This window comes from Rhinolophus hipposideros, assembly GCF_964194185.1.
Source record: "Rhinolophus hipposideros genome assembly, chromosome: 10".
Classification (NCBI taxonomy): domain Eukaryota; kingdom Metazoa; phylum Chordata; class Mammalia; order Chiroptera; family Rhinolophidae; genus Rhinolophus; species Rhinolophus hipposideros.
Window position 1 is genome coordinate 42849606 of NC_138056.1, and position 15108 is coordinate 42864713.

Consider the following 15108-nt stretch of genomic DNA (forward strand, 5'->3'; position numbering starts at 1 on the left):
CTGTTTTCATCCTGGCCATGGACCAGAGCCAACTTCTGCCTGCTCCTGAGCAGGGGATTGGCTGCCAGGGAGAGACAGGGCTCAGACCTCATGTCACCCTGCCCCCAGGCCTGCTCCTCCACTTTGAGTGAAGTGGGAGGATGGCTGCACTTTTGTGGGCACTTGGAGAAGGCCACATCTCCACGTTGTGGTTCTGGGGCCAGTGGCCCAGTCTGTGGGGAGGATTGCTAGGGCGAAAGATCTTGGGGTTGGAGTTCTCAACTTTGGGGCCACCTCCTGTCAAGGAACTGCACCCGTGTGTGAGAGAGAAAAGAGAGGCAGAGAGCCAGTTCGCCCGGCTGCTGTGGGTACTTTTGTGTGACATCAACTTGGGGAGCTGTCGGTACGTGATTATGTGAGATTGTGAATGAGTTTGAGCGCGCGAATTTGAGGCCTGCAGTCTGTAATGAGGAATTTTCCTTACTTAACATGGAAAAGCAAATTATTTTCCTGGATTATAGCAGAGCTGTCCAATGCCAGACCCTACCTGGGCCCTTAGGTCTCAGATGGCTGTGTCTACCCCAAGGTCCCCAACTCCTGACTTCAGAGTTTGCTGCAGAAAAAGTTGTAACCCAAGTTAATTACATGCTTATCGAGAGATAACGGAGCCACGCGAATGCAGTTTCTGGGCAATTACAATTGTTTCCAACAGAGTTACCATATTGTAGCCATGAAATAACATGTCATTTTGCAGTAATTATGTAATTAACTTGTCTCACTGCTCTAGGTTGCACCACAATTAATTCACTCACAATGAGATAGACTCAAAGTCAGGCAGCCAGACTTTGAAAGCCCCCAAGAGCAGCGCTGACCTTCGAAGAGGACCCCAGCCCCACTCAGCCCACCTCAGACCTTGCCAGGGGTCTTCCTCAGCTCAACATGGCATGGGGCATACCAGGTCCAGCATCATGCCTCCCCTTATTACTGTCTCACCATTCTCCTCCAGGAAATGGGAATGGTCTATTTCCCAGGGCAGCCGTGAGGCTCAGATCTCCACCGACCTGTTGTGCTTCCGTGAGTTGGCGTCGCCGTTCTGGACATCATGAGGTTCTGAGTAGGAGACCCTTCACCCAGGAAGTCTCAGAGCAGCCCAGAACTGCCCCCAAGAAGGGCCCGCACAGACCTTGCCTTGACAGGTGTGGAACCAGTAACAGGGAGGGGAGAGAGCAGAGAGGGAGCCAAGTTCTGTGTAGCAGAGCAGCTGTGGTGGGGCTGAGAGGGCTCTGTAGCCTCTGGAGGCCAGGGACTGTGTACCTGGAGAGAATTTGCAACCCCCAGGGGAACCCAGGAAAAGCTGGACTGTCCCCCACCCCATATGAGAAACCTGGTTAAGTACAGAGCATGAATGATCCTCGCCTGGTCCTCCTTAGGGCTGCAGTACCACAGAGGGTTGGGGTACACGCGAGCCAGGGCTGAGCATGAACCATTAGCGGCTGCCACAGCTCCATCCTCATCTTGGAGTGTGTGGGTGGAGAGGACTTATACTGTAAGTATGTACAAGTCCCCTTTTCCTCAACCAGCCTGGGGATCCCATCTCCCCTCCTTCCTTGGTGGCCTGGTATTAGCGATACCCTAACAAGAGGCCTGAGACCCATGGAATATGGCAGCTGCTTATGCCCCCACCACTTGGTCTGAAGCTGGACCACATAGTCTGTGTTTGGAACGAAGTTTGATTCTAATCTTGACACTGCTGCAGGGCCCAGCGTGAACTCCCACATGGGTCTGCTCTTCTCCTGGGCCTGGTCCCAGACACTGCTCCACATCTTACGACAGGCAGCGACAATGGGCAGAATCCACGTGACACTCCAGCCTGGGAAACTCATCTCTACATGGAGGTCATTGTTCTTTCCCTTAAAGAGATAGTTAATGGCCAGACTAACTAAATCTGATGCTGAATAATTCCCAGCACCACCCATGTGGGAATACTGCCACCAAGTGAGGGTAGGTTGAGGAAAGATGCTTTGTTGCTGTGGTGGAAAGTCCAGTGAGAGAATGCTGTCAGTCTGTAAGTTGATATTTAGCTACATGTTACCTCTAAAACTATAATTGCCTAAAAATGATATAAAGATGAGTGGGTCCAGAAAAAGACAAATACTTGGTCAGGTCTGGTTTATCATGAGAAAATGATCAGATGACTCAGACACACACACACACACACACACACACACACACACACACACACACACACACACACACACACACACACACGGTCGTGCGCTACAAAGCAGGGCAGAGGCAAGAGGTACTTTAGTATGAAACTGCTGTGGGTGCTGTGTAGGCCCCGATTCTCTGAGCTCACATGCTCTGAGCACAAAATAAATAGCCTGGTCCCCAGATTATCCCACTAGCACTGGGTTTTTCAGAGCTTGTGGACTTTGCAGGGAAAGAGTGAGCCCTCGGGGGCTCAGAAGCCCTTTGGCTGCCTCTGTCACCTGGGTTGGGATCTGTACTCCCTCGATCCCTTGCCTTCTCTGGAGGCACAACCAGATTCCAGAGAGGAGCTGGTGCAGGGGCTCCACCTGGGGCCGGATTTATAGACCCTCACCTCCTAGGTCTGCTCTGTGAGCCTTGCTGGGGCTGGGGTTTCCTACAGTTCTGGCAAGAACAGTCTTGTCCTCCAGAGTCTGAAGGTGGTAAGGGACTGAGGCAGTTCTCGGGCCACACCTGCTGTTCTAACGGGTCTCCCTGCTGCACCCAAGGACTGTCAGGGCTTCCCCCACAGGGTTCCGTGGGATCCTCGGAATGACCCAAGCTCCCATTCTGCCTCCTTCCTCATCTGCCAGCACAGATCAGGGACCAGAGACAGCACACTTACCTGAGACAGAGAGAGGGGGAGAGATGAGAGAAAGAGAGGAGGAAGGAGGGGAGGAAAGGAGAGGGAGAGGAAATGGGAGAGAAGGGGTAGGGATAGGGAGAGAGAGACAGGTGGAAAGAGATGAGACAGAGGGCAGGAGAGAGAGAGAGAGAGAGACACACACACAAGAAGGAGGAGGAGGAGGAGGAGGAGGAGGAGGAGGAGGAGGAGAAAGGGGAAGAAGAAAGGAGGAGAGAAGAGAGAAGAGAATGGGGAAAGGGTCTGGGAAGATTCTTCTAACTGTAGGGAAGGTGAGGGGTGAGGGCAGCCATGGTAGCAAAGGGCAGCAGTGAGGCACGGTGCTGGTATGTGGCCCAGGAGCTAAATTACATGGGTTCAGACCATGGCTCCTCCATTTGGCAACTGCACAGCCGTGGGCGGCTTACTTAGCTCTCATCTTACAGATGAAGAGTGTCCTCATCTTTACAGGGGGGATACTGATAGTACCCACTTCTCAGGGCTGCCCTGCGCCTCGGCTGACTCCTCACATGGACAGCACTTATTCACAAATGCTCTAGCTCATGGTAAACACAGAACACGTAGTTTCTGCTGCAACATTCACTTTGTACAACCAGCACGAGGCCTGCCCTCCCACAGGAGGCCTGGGCTCCCCACAGCACCCTCTTGCCTCACCCACCGGCTGTCCCTGGGCATCGGTGTACGCTCTCCAGGAAGGGCACTGTGCCTTGGGACCAGTGGGTGACAAACTAAGTGGGCTTTCATGAAAATATGGCTCAGCTGTTTAAGCTTCTCCAAAACTCTACTAGAGAGGTACTGTTTTTATCATCCCTGTTGCTATGGGGCTACTATCATCATCCCTGTTTTGCTGTTGAAGAAACTGAGGCTCAAAGAGCTGTTCTAGTAAGTAATAGAATTTGAACTCTGGCCTAGTCCAACTCCAGATTCCATGCAGGTAATTCCCAAGTGAAACTGACTCAAAAAGGCAATTCCACACTGGAAGGATCTGGGAGTGCACAGGTAGATTTTACCTATGACTAAGCCATCCCCCAGTGAGGTCTTGGTCCTGGGGTAAGGAGGGCCCCTGGGCACTTCTGTCCCTCATTGCACATCCAAACTGAGCCTGTTCCTGGACCTGGCCTATGCTGGGCGCTGAATTGGATAAGCGATTATAGATGACGTAGTGACAGGCCGTGCCAGCAGAGCAGTGGTCCAACCCCAGGCAGCCCATCCAAACCCTGGTCTGGAAGTTTCTCAGTACACAGGCCCCAATGCATTATCATTCATTCAGTTAGGAAGCCAGCCTGTCAGTCAGTCAAGACAACGTGAATCAATGCCTGGTACATGCCAGGCTGATGCTGGGTGCTGAGGAATGGAGAGCCAGTGGAGAAGGCAGACAAGGTCCTTCTCCATGTGGAGTTTACAGCCTAGAGGGGGAGACTGACGAAAAACAAACACATAGAGCAATAACAGGCTACAGATAGTGCTGAGTGGTGGTGAGTGGCTGGAGGGAGGCCTACTCTGGACAGTGGAAAGGAACGACCTTTTCTTGCCCACTTGTAGAAATCATCTTATCCAATAGGCTCACTTGGGGGAAACTGAGACCCAGAGAGAAGTGAGGACACACTGGAGCCAGCCTGTGTTGGGAGCCTGGCCTTCTGGCCCTCAGCCTAGCCCAGGGCTCTGTCTCCTGCATCCTAGAATTTTATTCCAAGCAAGGATCCTGCGCAAGCACACAGTGCATGGAAGAGAGGAAGCGTTGCTCAGCACTGATGCCTGCTCAGTTCTTCTCTTTTTTGTTTTCCAGGTTAATAAATATTATTTCTTAAAATACCATAAAATCAGGCTTGGGTTCTTGGCTGCCATCACCAGTCTCCCTGCCCCATCATGCCACTAATTTGGTACACATTGGCTGGATCCACAGCTTCTGGGGGTTCTAGCTTGATTGTTCTGAACACTTGGAATTACTGCTCTTCACAGAGGATGCAGCCAGAAAGTAGGTTTCTCTGCAGACACCGCATGACCAGGTTTCCAGGGAAAAAGAGGATTCGCTCCAAAAGCAGAAATTGGCAATGCCCAGAGGGCCATGGGCGATGGGGCTGACATGACCAGCCCTCCTTTTCTTCCTTTCTGGACCTCACCGCCCTCAGCCCCGCTGGTCTGTTCTAAGCGGGGAGGAGCTCTGGGTGGAGGCTCAGCCTCAGGGCTCCTAACAGACCTTCCTGGCTCCCGGGGTCCAGAGGGGGGGGCTCAGCTGTGCATCACTGGGCTGAAGTGTGGGGGCTCCCGTCTGCTGCCAACAACATGCCCTGTAGGCACCCCTTCGAGGAAGGGCTGTTTTGTCTGGCTTCCGTGACACCCCTCCATGTTTCATCCTGGGCTTTCGTGCAGGGCTACGGATTTCCAGGGTCTGGCCAACAGTAGAGCCCCTCACTCCTAGACTGGGGAGGCCGTCATTCACCCCTGGCCTCTCACAGTGAAGGAGTGAAAAGGACTTTGCACATAGTAGGGTTGAGGTGGGCCTTGGTTCTAGGTGGACCCTGGACCCCCTTCTCCAAGTTCACAGGCTGGCTGCCCCTCAGCCTGAGGCCCAGGTGGCCAGGCCCTGTCCTCACCCCTCCCCTGCGCCTGCGTACTTACTTAGGGCCCACCGGAAAGTAATCCCCATGTTCATTAAGCGAGCGCCCCTCCTGCCCCTCTGCTTCCATTAGAGACAAGAGAGCTAATTACAAGCCCGAAGGCACACTGCAGGCCATTTGAAAGCTGACACAGCCCTTAAAATGATTTAAAAATCCCGTTTCCCTGCAATGGAATGGGCTACCCTTCCCTATCCGTTAAGGCTAATTACTACAACTTCCCATCTAAAGAAGGACCCTGCTCCTTGCCCTCCGACCCGCCCTACTGCAGGCGGTGGCTCCTCATAGAAGCCTTTCCAGGCTGCTGGGAAGGGAGGCAGTGGAAGCATCACAGGCTCTTCTCCCTCCAGTTGGATGCCCCAGTGAGTTCAGGAAGGCTGGCAGGGTAAGACGAAGAATAGGTGTTGAGGAAGAGGCAGAAAGGGAAAACCAGTCCTGACTGGTGTCTGCAGCCCCTCTGGGGCCTCAGTGCTGCAAAACATCCCTGCCCAAACCCAAGGTTTCAACACACCTTGTAGGAAGGAGAATTAGATCAGGGCTGCAGAGCGCTTTGGAGCTCTCCGTGGTCCTGGAGTTTTCTAGGCCCAGCCCCTTGGCTCATGAGCAGGTTGCACAGAGTAGAAAGGGTAGTGGAAAGCACCTGCAAGTATTATGACGTGGCCTTTGCCTGAGAAACAAGAGCTCACTACCTCCAGAAGCAGCTTGATCCTACAAAGGGAGGCCGCTCAGGCCCTCGGACTCCAGGAAATAATGTCAAACCTGCTCCTCACTGTGATCCTTCCCATCTGCCCGCCTGGGACCTGCAAGGTGGAAAAACCAAACCACAACATCAGACTATCTGAAAAGGGGCAATCTTAATTTCAGCAAGTATGTAAGTTTGTTTCATTTCAAAACTACAATTTTATTTTGCACTTTGATATTTATTTTAAATCACAGAAGAGATGCTGTAAAATATTTTTCTTTAACTTAGGGCTCCTGACTCCATCTGCCTCTGCTTCCCTGCATTCATTGAGAGGTTTTACTACAGAATCCATGAAGTCCCTCCCCCTCCTACATTATGGGAGCCCTTGAGTCCCCTCCCAAGGGACATGGGATGGTTGGCTGTAATTGCATGCTCTCTTCCCAGCCCCACCAGCAATACATGTGTACCAACATTTAGCCCATAATCACGCCCCATTAAAGTGAGAACATAAGGGGGGGAAAAGTGACATGATCTGTCCTGTTGGTGACACCAACGCCACCGGAGTGTAAGCCCTGGACCCTCATCCAGCCAACCACAGGTCAGACTCTACCTTCCACTATACTGGCTTTGTTCCTGGTGACCCTCACCACTAGCAGTGCTTTGCAGGGTGAGACATCATATTCCTATCTCCCCTTCCTGCATTCTCCAAGTTCTGTATACCTCCAAGTTCTGTCTTCTGATTTTTACAGGGAACCAAGCAAGAATAAAAACACCATACAGAGGATGGGGCACAGATTCCAGAGTCCCACGGTATATGTAGGTTCCAGGCTGCTGAACCCATCTGGGTGGTGATCCCCATTAAACTTCTGGTTACCTTTATTTTCTAGGGAAATGCTCACATTTCCACTTACCCTCACTGCTCATCATAGCCCCGATGTCCAGCAAAATAATGCCCTTAGGCCTGAAGAGACTTTAGAGGGCACAAGTATATCAAGGGCCCCTTGTTCCCTCTACGTAGTCCAGCACTTCTGCGTTCTGTGTTGCAAGCTCGCCACGCTGTGGCCGCCCTCACCCAAACCCCACTCTGTCCCACTTCTGCGACTTGACCCACTGTCTACCATGCTCATCCTCCCTTTTATGATAGTTCAATGGTCCTTTCCTCAGAAACGTTCCTATCTCCCAGGCTTTGCTTTTCTCCCTTCTTTCTGATGCTCTATCGTGACACTGATCACATTGAGTTATGGCTCCTGACTCCCCACCTTTCTGTGAGAGGTTTGGAGGGCAGGGACTGTGTGTAGTTTCATTTGTATTGCCCTTGCCTTAGGCACACGTTAGGTGGATAGACAGGTAGATGAAAAGAGAAATGGAAGAAACGTGCGGGAATGAATGAAACCAGTCCCACTTATTTTCTGCCTAGGCCAATAGACGTCCATCAGGGATGCTTTGTGATGTTTGAACTTTTCGCCAAATAACAGTAGCCTGAGGTCACAGGTATGAACCCTCTGGGAACTTACCACGCAACAGGGCCAATGACAACTCCCTTAATAGAAATGTTTCTGCTTATTAAAGCCTATCACCTTCATTGTTATATAGTGTCTTACAACCTCCCTGGGAATGTACAGGCTAATATCTCCACTATACAGGCGAGGAAATAAAACCCATTGTAATGTAGCTAGACGATACAGAGGAGAACATAGAAGTCAGATGTTCCACATTTTGGGACAGGGTACCTGCTCTGTGGGATCTCAGGTATACATCATCAGTATAAGCCAGTCGTGGTCAGAATGAGTGGAAGAGTGTCATGTTGTCAGGACTCTGAAGAGGAGGTGGCCCATATGACACAAAATATAAGAGAGGAGCAGATATGAGTTGCTTCTTGCAGAGGAAAGCTAGAGATATGAGGGGCGGCCTTACCGGTACAGGGGGGATGTCTGGAGTCTTGACTGGTTGAAACAGATGAGGGGACATTGGGATGTGGAATGGGATTGGTGCTGAGGTGGGAACAGGAAATTGGAAGCTGAGCAGAAGAGCTTAAGCCTCTACGTACAAGGCAATAAGAGACTTGTCACAGGTTCCAGCAAGACAAAGTGCACAAGTCCCGTGTTTTCCAAGCCATGAGTCTCACGGACACTTTCGATGTTGGCTTTCCGGCAGGCACACAGAGAAGCTCACTGGGCATCTCTAGTCTGAGCTCTACCTATGCAAGCAGAGCGACAGCTTGCAGTGGAGCAAGAGTACCAACGAAGAAGGCTTTTGGTGGGTCAGGTTGGAGCCCAGGAAGCAGAATGGGGTTATCTGAGCTGGTCCAGGATTTATCTGGGTGGAGACATGAGAGAAGAAACTTCAGGCTGAGACAAAAGCAAGCGCAAAGGCCTAACAGTGGGACTGTGCTTGGGGAGCTCCTGGAAGAGCAGGTGGCCAGGTGTGCTGGCGGGGAGGGACCTGCCAGAAGTAGGGAAGGGGGCTACAAGGAAAGGGGTGCCATTCATGGAGATACTAGATGGTCTCTGTCTTGTAACACAAGGCACATGATTGGGGTCAGGGGGTGCCCTTTACTGGGGAGGACTCCAATGCTGATAGACCAGAAGGTTTCAGCAGGTGGCAGAGTTCAGCACAATGAGTGACATTTTGAAATGCCACCTCTGCCAAGGAATAATAATGATGATTAAAAGTAGCCACACTCTTAGCTACAAGTTGAGCATGACATGGCCTAGGGCAGAGCCCTGTGGCTGGTCACTAGTCACTGGCTATCAGGCTACCATTATTTGGTGAAAAGTTCAGACATTACAAAGCATCCCTGATGGACGTCTACTGGCCTAGGCCGAAAACAAGTGAGACTGGTTTCATTCATCCCCACATCTTCCTTCCATTTTTATCTACCTTTATATCCACCTAATGTGTGTTGAGTATCTAAAGCAAGGGCAATACAAATGAAACTACACACAGTCCCTGCCCTCCAAACCTCTCACAGAAAGATGGGGAGTCAGGAGCCATAACTCAGTGTGATCAGTGTCACGACAGAGCATCAGAAAGAAGGGAGAAAAGGTGACTGACTCAGCCTGGGACACAGGAAAAGTTTCTGAGGAAAGGACCGTTGAACTATCATAAAAGGGAGGATGAGCATGGCAGACAGTGGGTCAAGTCGCAGAAGTGGGGCAGAGTGGGGCGTGGGTGAGGGCGGCCCACAGCTTGGCGTGCTTGCAACACAGAATGCAGAGGCGCTGGAGGAGAGTGGCACGGCTGCTGGCAGGGGTTCTCATGCTGGACTGGGGAGATGGCCCTTTATCCTTGAGGCAACAAGGAAATGTCAGGGCTTTGTAAGTGGAATAAGGACATGATCAGATCTGCACTCTGAAAGCTCATTCTGGAGTGATATACAGTGTGAATCCCAGGGAGCCAACACCAGGGGTGGGGACACCTGCGGTTTCAATTGCCCAGGTGAGAAATGAGTTTTGCATGGCTTGCTCTTCATGAGCCCCTGCTGGGCAATTTTATTTTTATATCCATTCAAAAAAAAAAAAAGTATACTGAAACCCTCCTGGGGATGCAGCGGGGAAATGCTCCCCCTGCCACAGCTTACAAGCCCTGCTTTTTCCCTTTTCAGAAAATCCAGCCTCTCACATCTCCTCCCAAAGACTTTTATCTATGCCCTGCTCTTAGGGCATCTCCATTAGAGAATTAAATGGCCGAAGGAAAGGTTTTCACATCGGGCAAACAATTTCTATGCGTTGAGATAAACTGTGGCCACCTCCTCTGCCCCCCATTACCAAGGAAGACATTTGGGGCCTGTGGAGAAATGAATAGAGAATGGTGCCAATATCCCAGATGACTCAGGTGGGGGCATTTTCTGCGAATGGAGGACTCTGTGAAACCAGGATCAGAAATGAGTCAAACACTTCCTTAGCACAATAATTCTAGGTCATATTTATTGGAGAGAAATATAAATTGGTATACGAGGAGGAATGTGCAGTCCTCTGGTGAGAATCAGCTTAGCTGCAGTGGTGAATTTCTCTTTGGTAAATTGAGGAGGAAGCAATGCACGTCTGGTTGAGAGACTGAACTAGAGCCAAAGCATGAACGTCTTCCTCTCACCAGGGACCATCTACCCGAGACCCCTCTGTGGTGGACATTTGCTTGACTCCCAACCTCCATTCCACAGGTGGTCAGTCTAAATCAAACGTGTGTGGCTGGTATCTATTATTGGCCCAGGTATTCAAGTCGTCCTGAGCAGACGAAGGCCTTATGAGTGTATTCTATGACTGGAAGAGAGGTTTTCTGTATTTCTTTTTGTGTGTAAATAAGGAAACAGGTAGCCCTATTTACCACTGGAATCACCTTATGAATACTGTGGGGACAGCGTCCCAGAAAGCAGGTTCCAGGCTGTCGGCCTCACGTGGAAAGGTGCTGGCTCGGGTAGTAGATGGTCATCAGCTGTGACTATTGGCCATCAGCTGTAACCAGTTAGCCATTGCCACTGATATAACTGCCGTGGCTGAGCTAGCAAGCTCTAGGATTGCAGTTAGCGAGGGGTTGGTTGGTTGGCAGAGAAGCGGATGGCGGGCTGAAGATCGTGTGGCTCCTGCTTCCTGGGTCTCCAACCCGGCCACCAGCGAGAATATAGTGGTATGAAGCCCCATCCATGGTTCCATGGGTGTTCCTTTTTGGCCTCACCATATCCTGCGTTCTGGTGTGGGGAGAGGGACCAGAGACCCTGCATGACAAACACAAAGGAAAGAAACCTTAGAATGAAGCTGACACTCAAGAAAGCAGAATGAAGGGACAGAAACACCTATGGTTTCATTAAGCTGCTGGTAGTAGGCACTCGGGACCTGCCCTATTTCTGATGTCTTTGTTCTTCAAGTCTAATCTTTTTGGCTCCATTTCAAAACAATGAGTCTGAACCTTGGAGGGTAGGAGGTGTTGTAGAGGGGCATGACCCCTTGCTAAGAACCTTCTGGCCAACCAGGCTACCTTACCAGAGTACAGTGTATAAAATGTGGAAGGTGATAGACTTACTCTGCTCTCTCCTGGCCAGACCACCTGTGGACTTTGAACTTCAGGGAGAAGGTCCAGGATGGCAGAGAAAAGGGAGACCTTGGTACTGAGGAGCATCTGCAGCAACTGGGCTTATTTACCCTGCAGAGAGCAGCTCAGGGCCATGGTTTTCCTGGCTGTGGAGGAGAGTGGTCAGAAGTAGGGGTTTGGTTCTGGCAAAGTGAGGTTTGGTGTCAGGTGCTGTTGCTTTCATCTCTGATCTTGCCTAAGTTATGTCACATGTCTGTGCCTCAGTATCCCATCACCTCACAGGGATATTAAGCTAAATGGGGTGATGCATGACAGGCACCTACCATTCTGTGTGGCATATAGTAGTTCCTCAATTAGTATCAGATACTATTATGATGATTAGTTATTAGCTGAATGGCTGTCATGAGGAGAACGAGACTCTGGGGTGGTTCTAGGAAAGAGCTGCAGACTCCATAGAAGGACAACCCTTCTCATTATTAAACTGCCTCAGTGCTTGCGAGCTTCCCAGCCCAGAGGTATTCAAACAGACTGAAAGACCCCCTCCCCAACTCTAAGGGCCACCTCCAGTTCTTAGCCAGACTTTTGGGGTCCCTTCCACTTTCGCCCATGACAGGCAGTCAGTCTGTCCAATGGGCATTTATTTCAGTCCAGAGTAAAGGAAATGGGCAGATGGAGTGGTCCTGGCCAGTGTCTGCAGAGGAGGTTGTGAGAACTCCTTCTTGTTTCATCTCGCTGCTCAAACAAGCCCTCGGAATTCCTCTTTTTGAGCACAAGCAGCAGAATGGGGACAGGGATGAGGGCAGGTAGAGGTGTCTTAATAAAAAATCCCAATAAAGCTCTGCAGCTCCTGGCAGTCAGGGTAGGTCCCGGGCACAAGCCTTCCTTAGATCCACCCATTGGGGGGCCCTGACTAATATTCCTGGAGCCTGCACCTGCCCCCGGCTTCATTAATGATGCTGAAGGGGCTGAGAGGTCCGAGGGGGCTCCCCAATGCTGCCTGACAATATTGCTGAGCTGCCCACACCAGCCCCATCCCAGCACATGAACCCCCCCCCACCCCCATTCCAAACCCTCTGCTAAGGAATGGGTTTGATTCAATCAGCCATTTGCCTGTGGGACCGTCCGGGTCAACTTATTATGGGCAGTTGCCAGCTCCAGGGAATCAAGCAGCTCTGGCGTGGAATTTGGAGCAAAGACTTATTAAAGAGCAGCAGAGAGGTGCTGGGATGAGGTTCTGTTCCCCCAGAGCAACCAAACCCAGGGGAGGCTCCTGCGAGGGGAAAGCTCGGCTAGAGTAGGTAAGGGCAGGATCGGAGGCAGGGCCCACAGAACATGCTGCCCTGCTGATCAGAGCTGGCCGCCCTCCATCGGGAGCTTCTGGTGGGACAAGCTCAGGCCTTATTCCCTCTACCTACCCCCTAATATAAAGCACAATGCTTTACGGAGTTTGGGCTGAGAAAAGCTAAGTATGGCCAGTTTGAAGGCAGCCAGACAAAAGCCTAATGTGGGACCGCCCGGAGTGCCTCAGCCCTCAGCTGCCTACAAAAGGAAAGGAAAAGGAGTGCGGACTTTGCAGTTCAGCTTAAAAAATAAACCTGTGAAACAGGGCCAGCCCCCCTTCTTCCCCCTCGCTTCAGCATTAGCAGGAGGGGCTGAAAACATTTGTTCAGAGAGAGGGGGGGAACCCTAAGTGCTTCTGCTGCCTTTTTTTTGCCAAATCATGCAGAAGATGCTGGCAGCTGCAAAGATTCAATTATGCACAATGCGAAAAATCATTTACAAAAATAATGGCACTCGAAAAAAATGGCCTCTCCAGAAATGGCGTGGAACAATAAATCCGTTAATTAGCTAATTAATATTCAATTGGGGTCAGTGGGCTTAATAGAACCTTTCTTGGAGACCCAAGAAATTCTAAACTGCCGCAAGGCGCCTGCCCACTGCCATTATCTCCAGCAAACAGGCCCTTATCGGGGCGCCAGCTGTCCCTGAACAATGCGGGCCCTTATCAGCTGGGGCAGCAGCCCTGGCCGCTTGCTCTGGCTCCCTCCGCCCAGAGGAGCACGCAGCCTCTTGGTAATTGATATATGGCGCAGCTTTGTCTGAGGCTGTTTGCTCTGCTGGTATTTAAGGCAGTACTGGCCTGCTGATTGATTGCCATTGGCCAAGCTTCTGCCGACAGTGACAATCTGTCAATGAGGGACCAGCCAATGGCAGCAGCTCTCAGTCTTAATGGATGCCCCAGCCGTCTGGGCCAGGCTCGGGGCATGGCACGTGGTAACATGGCCCGCTTGGGTTTGACTTGAGTTTTGTTGCGCTCCTCAAGTGGGAACCCAAGCCCTCATCAACTTGGGCATTTACGGGGGTGGCCAGCATTCCCGTCTTGCTTTGCTGAGAGGTTGGATCAGCCTCTTGCTACTGTAAGAGTGGTCCGTGGACCTGCAGCATCCATCACCTTGGAGCTTGTTAGAAACTCAACTACTTGGGTGCAGCCTCAGAATCTGAATCTCGAGAAGTGGGGCCCAGGAATCTATGCTTCATCAATCTCTCTAGATGATTCTGATGCACACTAAATTTTAAGAAGCAGTTGACAAGATCAGAGTTCGCACACCTGGCAGTGTTTTAGAATCACCTGGGAGGGATGGAATTAAATATACAGATTCCTGGGTCGTGGGAAGGGGGGCGGGTATAAAGTCACTTTTCTCTTACCCGTTGAGGTGTGTGCCCTGAGCTCTGGTGGGCACTCTGGGAACACTAGGACTTGCCAGCAGAGAGGCAGGGAAATAGGCTGCCATGATCATGGTCCATCAGGGGTCTTATCCAGTGTGGAACAAACCTGCACATGTCCAGCAGTGTAGACAAGCTCTGGCTACACAGGTTTTAGGCTCCAGAAACCCATTTGGGAGCCATTAGGTGTTCAGAATACATTTCTACAGCAACAATGTCCATGTGGGAGGATGGGTCCCGAGGCTAGCCTCTAGATGCTGTGAGACCCATAACAGAGCTACCTCAGTCCAGCTCCTTTGTAAGAAGGGCCATAGGATGGGGAAGGGAAGAGGAGGATGGAAGGGGAACTTACCTATTCTCTTTCCAAAGCTGACAACACAGCGTCATGCCTTGGCTGCTTTCTGAGTGGGCAAAGTTTCCTCAGTGTCCCGCATTCCCGTCCTGCCTCGTCTTCTCTCTTCACTCTCTGGACTATCCTCTATCGTTGCAGTCTCTCAGGCCTGCCCTTCCATGTTGGGCTCAGAGTCCCATAGCTCTGCCTTCTCCCTGCCTTCCCCCAGTCTAGACCAACATGTTCAGAGTCACAAGCACACAAGGGGCAGCTTGGTGGTGTCTCTACATGTGAAAAGCAAGCTTGAGTCACTGAGGGAGAAGAACTTTAGGGGGTCTGGATCTGGAGCCAGCCCAGGATGAGAAAGTAGGGAGAATCCCCACCTTGATCACACCCCACCTGCTCTCAGATGCTGCCTGAGAGTCATGCAGCAGGAAGCAGGAGGCCATAGGTAGGGGCAAACACCAGGCATACCCCAGCATGGGCTCAGTGCCCCTGATCCCACGCAATGGGGGAGGAATCTGCAGATCGCTGTGCTTAGCAATAGGAAGTCAGGGCTGTGCTCCTCTGAGAAGCAAGGCCAGGTGCAAGGAGGGCTGGGCAACAGCAGGTGGTAGGGCCCCGGCCACAGGAGCTAGGGGTGGGGCTGGTGGGGCAAAGCTGGTCTGAGCAAAGAGCAGCTCTAAGCTTAGGAACATGGCATCCTGAGCAGGTGACCCAGTGGGGCTTGAGCCCCATAAAAACTTAGGATGAAGTGATTAGCCCTGGAGTCCAAGGCAAAGACCAGATGTGATTACTGAGTGAAACCAGAGTGACACCTCCTGGTCCACACTGAGGCCACAGGTGGGGTTTGGTGGCC